Source organism: Aethalodelphis obliquidens, unplaced genomic scaffold (genome assembly GCF_003676395.1).
Source record: "Aethalodelphis obliquidens isolate GAN/ISIS:26980383/991018 unplaced genomic scaffold, ASM367639v1 scaffold5, whole genome shotgun sequence".
NCBI lineage: Eukaryota > Metazoa > Chordata > Mammalia > Artiodactyla > Delphinidae > Aethalodelphis > Aethalodelphis obliquidens.
In genome coordinates this window covers 68,258,479-68,271,230 of record NW_020837949.1, presented here as the reverse complement: position 1 = coordinate 68,271,230, position 12,752 = coordinate 68,258,479, and positions in this window count along the sequence as shown.

The window sequence follows — 12,752 nt, the reverse complement described above, 5'->3', positions numbered from 1 at the left end:
TTGTTGTTGTTTAATGCATTTATTATTTGTTGACTACTTTATGGAGTAATTAAATAATAATGGTGATAACAGATACCCTTATCTTAATTCTAACTGTGTTGGTTAAGTCTGTGGGTCAACTTGACTTCCATAAGAGATGCTCAGATAGCTGGGTATAATAATAGAAACATTAGAATAATAGAAACATTATTATATAATAGAAACATTATTTCTGGGTGTATCCTTGACAGTGTTTCAGGAAGAGATTAGCATTTCAATCAGTAGGCTGTGTAAAGAAGATCCACCCTCACCAGTATGGATGGGCAGAAGAAAGGTGAATTCTCTCTTTTCTTGAGATGTCCATCTTCTCTACTTGGAGAATTTTTTTTAAAGGTGGTATTTAAGCTGGCTATTTAACTTGAGTTGAAACTTGACATGGGACCAAGATAGAGGCTTATATTCCAGAAAGAGCAAGAAGATTCAAGTCACAGAAGATTTGCTGGGAAGTACAAATTTGGGGGTTGAATAACATGGAGTGATGCTTGAATAGTAGACTGGGGCAACTTCTGAAGGATATTTATGCCATGCTAACGATTTTGAGCATTGTATAGTTTGTGTAAAGTCATTTTAAAACATTTAAAATTAGCATGTAACACAATTAGACCATTCATTTAGAATAATAACAGACTGCATAGAAAGTGAGTTTTCGGGTAGAGAAAAAGGACAGTGTCTCAAAACACTGGGCGAGAGATAATGAGGGCATATAGCAGTGGCATAGGAGATAGAGAAGAGAAGATGGATTCACAAGGCATGAATGACTGATGTTATAGTTAAAGAGAATGATGGGAGGGAGAATGAAGGAATGCTGCTTGAGTGACTAGATACCTGTTAGTGCAATTAACAGAAACGGAATGAAACGGGAGAAGGGAGCTGGGGAAAAATGGTAAATTTCTCTAACATAGTGTGAGAACAGAGCCAGACATTGTTGTGGGAATATGACATGGCTTCTCCATTCATGGAGCTCTTCACATAGTGGCAAGAGAAATACCAGGACACGCTTTTTTGTAATTTAATGTTGTAAGAGTTTTCAGCAACAATTATTCAATCAAAAGTGTCCCCAAATGACATTCAGTAATCCTGCTTTGGTAGGCTAAGGAAAAATTCTCAGAGACGTGCAGACATTACAAGGACTATACAGGAGGGTTTATTTTCCAGGGGCAGGGGTGTGGAGAAGTGAGGTGTGTGCGTGAACCTAGTCTGATGTGGCTGAAGCACTGGATGTCCTTAGAGAAGTGACTGAAGTTGTGGCTTATAAGTAGAAGAGCAACGCAATCACATTGCGCTATGGGATACTAAGAAGACAGCTGGGTCCTTCTCTAGATATGGGCTAGAAAGAGACAAATGATCTCAGCCCTTCCAATGTCACAGTTTTTCAGACTTGAAAACTATTATGTATTCACATCCTATGAAAGGTAGTATCTTTAGCAGAATCTTGGGCCGCACCACGTAATAAACCGAAGTATGAGTTCTGTTGGTGAAATGTATGAGTATCCACAGGCCATGAGATGAATAAAGGCTATTTTGTGAATTCAGGTGCTGTTTTGCTGCTAGTGAACTTTGTAGAAAAAGGAGCTTTATGGATTTCAGGATGGGAGATCACGGATTGTGGACCTGCATATCTCCTTGGGAGTAATACATTTTTGATCATGTTTGGACTAGTGGGAATGGGTGAAATTGTTCAGGTAGGAAAGTGAATTAGAGAAGAAAGGTTAGTGGACAAAAACTAAGGAAAATTATCATTTAAAGGAAATTTATCCCTTGAAGGAAATCCAGAGGGAAAAGCCTGAAATACTAGAGTGGACATTTAAGAAGGAAATGTCAACTAGATCAAATGTGACAGATTGAGCCAACAAACAGCCATGTGAACAAGGAAATATAAGGCGTTTATAAATACTGTGATGAAAGAAAAACAGGATAGCGTGGTTAGAAGTGCCCAGGAGGCTGCCTTAAGGATGGGTGGTCAGGAAGGCCTGTGAGGGTTGCCATGTAAGCCAAAGCCTGAGGGTCATAAAAGAGCGTGCTGGAGAGAGAAGCCTGGTCTAGGCAGAGGTTCCGAAAATGTACGCCATGAACGAGAGCTCTGTGGAATTTTGTAGAAGCTTATGGATTCTTTCTCAGAAATATATTTATAAATACATAACATAAATATATAGAACTATAAAGGGAATCAACTATATTGAAACATTACATCAAATATGTAAAAAAATCATGGATTTTTGATGCAGTAATATACACACTTGTAAACTATCAAAACTCAAGAGCTCACAGGCAGATCTATAACTCACAATATTAAAATGATTAAGTAAAGAAACAATAGTTCAAGATATATGGAATAACTGTAATGTGACATGAAAGTATCTGTGATTCCTATTAATGAAAAAGTAACAGGTATTGCTAACACAACTGTGGAACATAGTGAAAGAAAATGCTTAATAAAGAGGTAAAATCTTTCCTATCCACGTTCGTATACCCCTGGTCCAAGGCACAGTTTGGCCATGGTAGAAATTTAAATATACTTTTAGGAAAAGTGTGGATAGAAAGAATCTGAAAATGAAGCACAAAACTCTGAATTCTGCACCCATCATCTTCAGCACTTAGGATAATGTTCCAACACATTTTCTGTGTGACATGGTAGGCTCCCAGTTTTTTGTGGGGCTTAAAGGAAGAAAGGGCATGATGTGGTGCAAGCACCTGCCGCTTGAGCCATACTGTACTGTGGTACCATATGTATCTCTGATGGGAGAATCAAAGCATAGACTACGGTACCTGCGGTGGGAGTATTCAAACATAGATCCCTGGGTTCTGGCAACAGGCCATACAATTTGTTGCAAAGAACTACACACCTACTAAAAATACACCTACTGCATACCTCCTGGTATGAAACTGGGCCTTGGCAGGAATGAGCTTCTGACCCTGTGACATCAAGTGACCAAGCATCCAGAGGTGGCCATCATGAACTTAGTCCTCTCAGATTACTGAGTTAATATGGCCAGGTGGACCCAGCAGTCATTGTAAGATGGAAGTAGTACACTCAGAGTCAGGCATAAGCAGGGACAGAGGAAAAGTAAATGCATAAGCAGGTGGCCCAGACCCACCCTCACATTATCTAGCACTGTTTCATCAGCAGATTTCCCCCAAGTCACACCTATGGCAGCATTGAAGGTCCCTTATAACCAGCTGATGGAGAAGAATATTCCTCAGTAATGGGTTCACTAAAGGGTTGGTGTGTTATGTTGGTGTTAGTTGAAAATGGATGGCTGATTCACTGCAGTTCAATCCAGGGGTTTCCCTGAAAGGAAACTGTATAGGCAAACTCTCCCAATAGGCAGAGCTCAGAGTGGTGAATTTAGCATCCACTTTGTGTGGAAACAGAAATAGCCCAAGGGTACATGACCTCATGGACAGTGGTAAATAGCCCAGCTGACTGGTCAGGGGCATAGAGAAGTAAGAATGGAAAATTAGGGACTAGGAGGTCTGGAGAAGTGACGTGTATTTGCACCTATGGAATAAGCGCAAAATGTGACAATCTTAAGTTCCTGTCAATGTCCATCAGAGAATACACACACTGTCCACAAAAGAGGTATTAACCAACCAAGTTGACAGAGAGACCTGGCCAGTAGACGTCAGCCAGCCTCCATCATTGTTCACTCTAGTGCTGGCACAATGGATACATGAAGAGTGAAGTCATGGAGACTACGCATGGGCTCCCACTCACCAATGCTAGTCTAGTGACTGCCCCTGCTAAACGCCCAAATTGTCAGCAAAGAGATCAGTCCTTGACCCTATTACAGCACTGTATTCTGAAGAGTCCAATCAGCTTCTTGTTTGACTACATTGGATCCTTCCACTCTGAAAGGAGCAGCAACTCATCCTGACTGTAATCGACACACACGCTTGGTAAGGGATCAACTTTTATGCCAGCAAAGCCTTGTCTGGACCCAGTATCTGAGGATTTACGGAGTGTTTTATTCACTGACACATAATACCAAATAATGTAATAATTACATCAGAGGAGATATGGCAGTGGAAACAAGACCAAGGGATCCACTCGTTCTTTCCCATACACGACCGGAGAGAAGCCACTAGCTCGGCGGCACAGTAATTTGACCTCTTAAAGATACAGCTGAGGCACAAGTTTGAAAATGATACCCTGCAAGAATAATCCTCCAGGACTGCATCATCCTCAGGACTGAGTGTACACTCTAAATCAAGTACCATCATCTGATGTTTTGTCTTTAAGTAGAGTACACGAATCTGGGAACCAAGTGGTGGAAACAGCAGCCGTTATCAATTACCATCACTCCCAGTGACATACTTGGGGAACTTGTGCTTCTCATTGCCACAAATTTAGGTTCTGTGGATTGAGAGGTGCTAGTTCCCAAAGGAGAACCCTTCCACCAATGGACACATAGTCCCACTGAACTCTATGCTACAGCTATTAATCTGTTACTTCAGGCTCCTATGCTAAAGACTATGAGGAAAGCAAATGAGTCGCCATAGTGGCAGGGGTGACTCACATCAATCTTTAAGGAAAGGTAGGGCTTTGCTACAAGAGGGATCAGAAAGTATTGGGCTTATTCGGAGGTTATTCAGTGGGTCATCTTTTGGAGAATAATTAATACTCTCCTCCCCTCCTCCACCACCTGTTTTAGATGCCCCTCACCCTCAACTAGTAGTTCCCTTGGTCTAGGTTTGTCTCCTAGTGGGGTGATCCAGACCCTTATCCCTGTGGGATTTGAGAGGAGAAATTTTTACTCTGGTTAAGGAGGACAGACCATCTACAGAGTGAATCATGTAGGTTTAAGAAGAATGTAAACATCTACGACAATCTCTGGGTGAAACGGGAATCAGCATGAAGATTGCTCCGTCCAATGTCATGATTGTAATGGCATTTATTAGTAGAGTTAGGCCATTTTATTATTTTTTTTCTGGTAATCATTTCTAGCCAAGGAAGAATAACAGAGAACTTAACTGGCTCGAGTAAACCAGAGATAGAAATTGATCATCTAAAAAGTACAACATAAGGATATTCAAGGGGCAAGGAATTTGAGGATGGTATTAGGACAAATCATGCATCCTAGTTTTGGAGGGAAGAATATAAATATAATTGGCATTGAACATATAAAAGAGATCAAGGAACTAAAAATCAATGACGTGTTGAACTACATAAGGGACTATTAACTAGTAAAATAATTAAAAGTTGTCACCAGAAAATATAAAGAAAGGAGACCAAACAGAATATTTGCACAAGAGATAAGGGACAAAATTGATGACAGAAAAAGCACCTTAGGGTGCTTAATAAAATACATGATGTGACATCTATGTTAGTTCCTGATGATAAGGTAAATAAGAGATAAATTGCTTTGTATTATTGATATTAGAAGTAATTTTGGTTTGAACTACTCTATTTTGTGTGTAGTCTAAGTCATATGAATGCACTGGGAACATAATGAATTTTTGGTCTTCTATACATTTTTTTTTTTAATCAAGACAAGGTGAGATGGTCTTAATAATGAACCATGTCTCAGAGTTTCACTGACCATGATAAAATTTGTTCAACTATGACAACAGGGTCCCTCCTGCTAGAATACTTAAGGTTTGGTTTTCTTAATTTAAAATATATCCTCTGCGGGGCTTCCCTGGTGGCGCAGTGGTTGAGAGTCTGCCTGCTGATGCAGGGAACATGGGTTCGTGCCCCAGTCCGGGAAGATCCCACATGCCATGGAACAGCTGGGCCCGTGAGCCATGGCTGCCGAGCCTGCGCGTCTGGAGCCTGTGCTCCGCAACGGGAGAGGCCACAACAGTGAGAGGCCCGCGTACCGCAAAAAAAAAAAAAAAAAAAATATATATATATATATATATATATATATATATATATATATATGTATATCTCCTCTGCTTTGGTCAAGGGAGATCAGTTACTTTCCATAGAGTTTGTCTCCACATATGATAGAAACAATTACTGAAATAAATCACATAATATTCTCCAAACTGTCAAATGACAGCATTAAAAAAAATAATTGTTTCTTATAAGTTTCCAAGTAACCATAAGATAAAATGATGCAATCTGCATTTCAGATCGATGTCATAAATTAATGAGGTTATTGTAAGGAATATCCTAAATAAGTGTGTGTCTGTTTTTTTCTAGGTCAATAGCAGGACATCACAATTTTATACACTGATTTGTGTTCCCCATAGCAAAGTCTCACTTTTTTTTCAACTGAAGTAGAATTGACACACAGCATTCTATTAGTTTCAGGTATATATCATGATTTGATATTTTTATATGTTGCAAAATTATCACCACCATAAGCATATGTAACATCTGTCACCATACTTAGTTACAGAATTTTAAGATAAGAACTATTTTTTTAAAACATCTTGATAGGAGTATAATTGCTTTACAATGGTGTGTTAGTTTCTGCTTTATAACAAAGCGAATCAGCTATACATATATGTATATCCCCATATCTCCCTCTTGCATCTCCCTCCCACCCCTCTAGGTGGTCACAAAGCACCGAGCTGATCTCCCTGTGCTATGCGGCTGCTTCCCACTAGCTATCTATTTTACATTTGATAGTACATATAAGTCTATGCCACTCTCTCACTTCGTCCCAGCTTCCCCTTCCCCCTCCCTGTGTCCTCAAGTCCATTCTCTAGTAGGTCTGTGTCTTTATTCCGGTCCTGCCCCTAGGTTCTTCAGAACCTTTTTTTTTTTTTTTTCGATTCCATATGTATGTGTTAGCACACGGTATTTGTTTTTCTCTTTCTGACTTCCTTCACTCTGTATGACAGACTCTAGGTCCATCCACCTCACTACAAACAACTCAATTTCATTTTTTTTATAGCTGAGTAATATTCCATTGTATATATGTGCCACATCGTCTCTATTCATTCATCTGTCTGTGGACACTTAGGTTGCTTCTTCCATGTCCTGCTATTGTAAATAGAGCTGCAATGAACATTGTGGTGCATGACTCTTTTTGAATTATGGTTTTCTCAGGGTACATGCCCAGTAGTGGGATTGCTGGGTCTTATGGTAGTTCTATTTTTAGTTTTTTAAGGAACCTCCATACAAACCTCCATATGGTTTTGCTCCTTCGATTTGTTAATATGGTGTATCACACTGACTGATTTGCATATATTGAAGAATCCTTGCATTCCTGGGATAAACCCCACTTGATCATGGTGTATGATCCTTTTAATGTGCTGTTGGATTCTGTTTGCTAGTATTTTGTTGAGGATTTTTGCATCTATGTTCATCAGTGATATTGGCCTGTAGTTTTCTCTCTTTGTGACATCTTTGTCTGGTTTTGGTATCAGGGTGATGGTGGCCTCGTGGAATGAGTAAGATGAGAACTTTTAAGACTCACTCTCTTAGCAACTTTCAAATATGCAGGATAACACTAACTATAGTTGCCCTGCTACACATCCCATCCCATGACTCATATATTTTATAACTGGAAGTTTGTACCTTTTGACTCTCTTCACCCATTTCACTGAGCAGTACCCCCTACCTCTGACAACCACCAATCTGTTCTCTGTATCTATGGCAAAGTCTCTGCTTTGATAGATTTTAACAAGCAGTATCTATTCACCTGTGATGACTTTTTAGCTGATGACATTATCTCTTAATTGTATCAATCTGAGCACATCCTTACCACCGGGGAAAATTAATAGGCTGGTTTACACACCCCCTTGGTTTATAATCCCAAAAATGTATCACAGGCTTTGAGGTTTTTGTTTCCTATTCTTAAATATATTGGCGCTCAAGGCTGCTTAAACAAGCATCAGCAAAGGTGCCTGTCTTCTTTGAAGTTATTTTCTGCGGAAATCACAGCCAATGACCAAATGATTTGCAAAGATTAAATTGTGCTTATTTTATGGCATTCTAAAACAGCAGGGTTAAACACTGGGCCAGCTGCCAGCCGTTCAGCACCCACACTTTCATGTTTGGCTGCCAGATCCGTCTACACGAATTATTCTGGAGCAGAAATGTGCGATGGCGCCACTCTGGAGAGCAGAAATGAGTTTTTGAGTTTTAATGCTTTGATGAATGGATAATTCAAATATTATCCACTTTTACATGCATACAAAATACTTTTTAAAACTTAGATTGGATTTCGGTTGCTGGAGGAAGGTTTCTCCTTTCTTTTGGAGGAAAGACATCCCTTACACTAGTTAAATTTCCTTTTTCTTTGTTCCAGAGGAATGTCGGACCTCTTTCTCCAAGCCTATCAAAAAGCAAGATGTGTACTTAGCCATTTTATGTGTAATAGAAGCTATAGATATACATACATTCTTATGTGCATATATATGCATATATATACACACATATTAGACAATTTATTCTATGTTAATTTTCACCAAAAACATTTTCTTCTCTATACTCGGCCATAGTCTTCAGGCTGAGGCATGGCTATACATTCATTTGACATCTTGATGGCAAGATGAAGCAGCTTCACATGCTGTGCCGATCTCTATACAGAAGAACCAGTCTCACACTCAAAGCCCACGGTCTATAGCCACACAGGTAAAACTTCATTAGTAGTATGAATGATTTAAAAATACAAAAGAGCAACAACAAGTCTAAACAAGTTTATACTCAAGGAAGTAATAAATGGCTACCAGAAAGCAAACCTGGAAGTTTTCAGACAAGAGAAGCCACTGTCTCTACTACAGGGTGTGAAGCACTTTTTTTTTGGAGAAGGCGGGTCTTGACCCGGACTTAAAAAACATTAGGGATTTCCTCAGATGCAGGAGAGCAATAGGAGAGGGACCTGTGGGTTGCAAAGAAGGAACTATAAAGTCATGCCTAGACTGATTTTTTAAAATAGATATAAGAAGAAAGTTGGGTCCATATTTCTGTAGGTTGGAAGCTCCATGCTGAATAGCTTGGAATTAATTCTTCTGACAAGAGGGAAAGAATGAACACTTTTGGGCAAGACCAAGGACACCAAGCTAAACCAGTATTTTCAGAAGACTCATGTGATGTTGTACAGGGTGGAATGAAGGAAAATCTGCATGTAGACAGATTCCTCAAGAGAAGGCTCTGGATGAAGTGCTGTAAGGTAACCAGAGCATCATAAAAATGCCAACACAAAGAAGTTCATGGACAAAAGTAAAATCAATAGGACGCAGTAACTGAGTGTATAGTGAGCAAAGCATCTCCAGTTGACTGGTGGAGGAATACGGAATGACAGAATCTAGCTTGCATCAATCACTATTTCTGAAACACTGAGAGTCAATAAATATAAGATGTACCCCTTCTCAGGAGTACATTACCTTAGCAGTGAAGTCTCCAGTGCAGACAAGACGAGAGGGGAGAAGTGACTGGATTGGGGAGGTTGCAGAGGAGAGTCTAGTGAGTGATAAGGTCAGTTTTAGTTTGAGTCCAAGAGAAACCAGACAAAAATGGCTGGGAAAAAAAGATATGTGCTTTAAGACATCTTAGAATGCGTTGCACTGAAGGGACAAGATAAAATATTTTTTCACATTTTGGTTCAGTTACCATTAAAATTAAAATTTTCTGGCAATCATTTTTTATTCATTTTTATGGCAATATTTTATTCTAATATTGCATAGCATTTGTGCACCCTACAAATTTGCCAGTCCCTGCATTCCAGATGGGTAGCTGCCCTTTGTCGTTCCTTTCCTTGAGGATTCTTGCAGAGCAGAAAATAGAAGGTACATATAGCAGACTCCTCCTAAAATCAGTGAAGGTACTGTGTTGGAATCCTCTGGGGGCAAGGGAGAGGGGTGTGCCTTTGAGAAACAAAAATATGGGGTTCTTCTCTGACCCAAGATATCACACAACCCTGTGGAACTTTGATGAGATTCTCAGCTTCTCAGCTTTTTTGAAGATGCCTGAAGAGAAGCACCAGGGCTCCTGAGAGCAACAAAACCTCAAGCAACCTGCAGCAGCAAAGGCCAACTGTCAGCACTGGCCAGAGAGATTTCCTATTTCTTAACACTGGGACCTCTGTGTAGGAGGATCCCCAGAAGAACTCAGGCTGAATCTTCCACCAGCCTGGCAGGATGGAAACTCAGTTTTGAAATTAGTTTCATTAAATAAGAAATAGACACACAGATGTCTTGCATTATTTTTTTTATGATTTATCAATGAAAACTGGTAAATTGAAGAATTAAAGATCCAAAGTTGTAGGGTTTTTTTGTTTTAGTTCTTTCTTCTACCTATCCATAGATATAGTACACTTCTCCAAACTTCCTTCAGTCTTGGAATTCACGTTATAATCTACTACGTTAAGGGCTGAATGGTGGCATCGCTCAAAAAAGTGTTTACTTAGCAGTGGTACCAACAATTTTTGATGCTGTATCTGTTCCCATCATTCTTTCACACTACGAATGAGGTAGTTGAACTGTGCAGAACAACTTCCCAGAAGAATTCTTGCTCGAGTTCTGAGTAGCATAGTCTTGGAGAAGGATAGCTGAACATTTCTTGTATTGGACCTGAAGTCACAGGAGATGCCAGCAACAACAGTTCTTTAGGAGCAGAAAACACTTGGTGAGATACCACGTTTATCCTTAGGCCAAAGTACCCAAGACTCTTCTCTCTCAAATGGGTCCTGATCATTTACATTTAAAAACATTTTGTAATTAACGCGTGTTCATTATGTTTATGCTAGGCCATTACAAATCTTTTTTTTTTTTTTTGCGGTACGCGGGCCTCTCACTGCTGCGGCCCCTCCCGTGATGGAGCACAGGCTCCGGACGCGCAGGCCAAGCGGCCATGGCTCACGGGCCCAGCCTCTCCACGGCATGCGGGATCCTCCCGGACCGGGGCACGAACCCGCGTCCCCTGCACCGGCAGGCGGACTCTCAACCACTGCTCCACCAGGGAAGCCCACAAATCATTTTTAAAGACAGTTGAAATAAAGCGAAAAATTCAACAATGGAAGATAAAACCATGGAAGATGTTTTTCCCTTACATAAAAAATGTTTAATTATTTTCTTCTTAAATCAAGGCCTCATAGAATCAGAATCAATGTCCCCATTTTAAAAATCATGCACTGCCTCTTTCAATTATTCTACAGTATTACTAGATGACTAATAAAATTTGTATCATATTATAATTGAAAACTGCACTGGGAAAATACGAATGTGTCATGTTTTGTGATGTTGAAATTGTGCCATAAATGGTCCCAGTCAAGCCTGAAAAGCTGCTATTATTATTTCTTTTTATTAATGTCTAAGTAATCTGCATTTTTGATAACTTCAGTAAGCCTCATGACTGTCAACGTTTGCCATTTACTTTTTCTTTCCCCCAAATTATTTTTGACACTTTGGTTTCTATTTAACAAGTAAGTAAGCGTCCATTCTTGGTGATGTTACTTAATAGATACCACATGTCCAAGGCCATATATAAACACCATTTACTGCAAAACAGGTTAATGACACAGTGCAGATATTGTTGCTATAGTCCTATATTATGCAAATAAGACCAAACTATTTTTGTAGCAATTATCTGAACTCACGAAAACCCAACAGAGGTCATCACGCTACAGGTGGGGATTAACACAAACTTAAACTTGTACTAATCTCCCTTTGAGAAAGGAAGCATTAGCAAATGCTCTGTGGCAGCTGCTCGTTTTACTATACAGCTAAATGCTACCAACAGAAGGGAATACTTAGGAGACCAATTTGAATTAACACGTTTGGAAATTTAGTGAAAGTATAAACACATATGATATTAAAAAGAGAGAGAGAGAGAGAGAAAGAACCATACATACAATTCTTACTTGGAGCCATGCTTTTCTTTTTAGATTTTCCCTGATAGCTCCATTTCTATGATTCTATCCAGGCCCATAATCTAGATGTGGTTCTCTACAATGACAGCTTATTGGTATATCAAAAAATTTTCTGAACTTTGTGTGATGCAGGTTAATAAAATGCGATCACTTTTCCTGAAGAAGTTGAAGTACACCTCTTGGGACTGATACAAAATAGGAGTGATTCCCTCTTTGGGATGATTAGCTCAAACGACAGCAAAGAAGGAAGCTATCACATGCGCCTGTTTAGTATGAAATGATCCAGGATTTGGACTAGGAAAGGAAGACTAGGGAAAGGAGATTGTAAAGAAAGCAAGGAAAAGGGCTTAATCACAACTGTAGAAGTCAGAATTAATAATTTGTGTAAAGAGGATATTAGGAGACTGGTTTTTACCAGACCAAGAGGTCCATGTTATTTATAACAACATTAAAGTTTGAAAACTTGCTACATGATAAAATGTCCCTGAAAAGATATATTTTTGCAGTTGTTGTAACCTCATCTCTTTATTATGGGATTTCAGAAGAACAATAGTTTGTGGAGCTTTACAGTTTCTGTTTCATTTATGTACTCTGTATGTAGCAGACATTAAGCACTGGTATATGGCACATACTGCACTAGGCACTAGGGATACTCATATAGTTCCTACTTTTAAGGATTTTACAGTATCTGATAGTTGTGTAGTCATTTAAACTTGAAAAATGCTTTCACTTTTAATTTTTCTAGTATTCTGCTTTTCTATATACCCTTTGGGCAACATGACCTTGATATTCATGGCAATGAATTTTTTTTTAAAGGAAAGGTGATTTTTCAAATATAAGGAATTATATTTTGAATAATGTAATGATGACTGTCTTAGCCTGGGTTGCCATAACAAAATACCATAGACAACATGGCTTAAATAACAGACATTTATTTGCTCATAG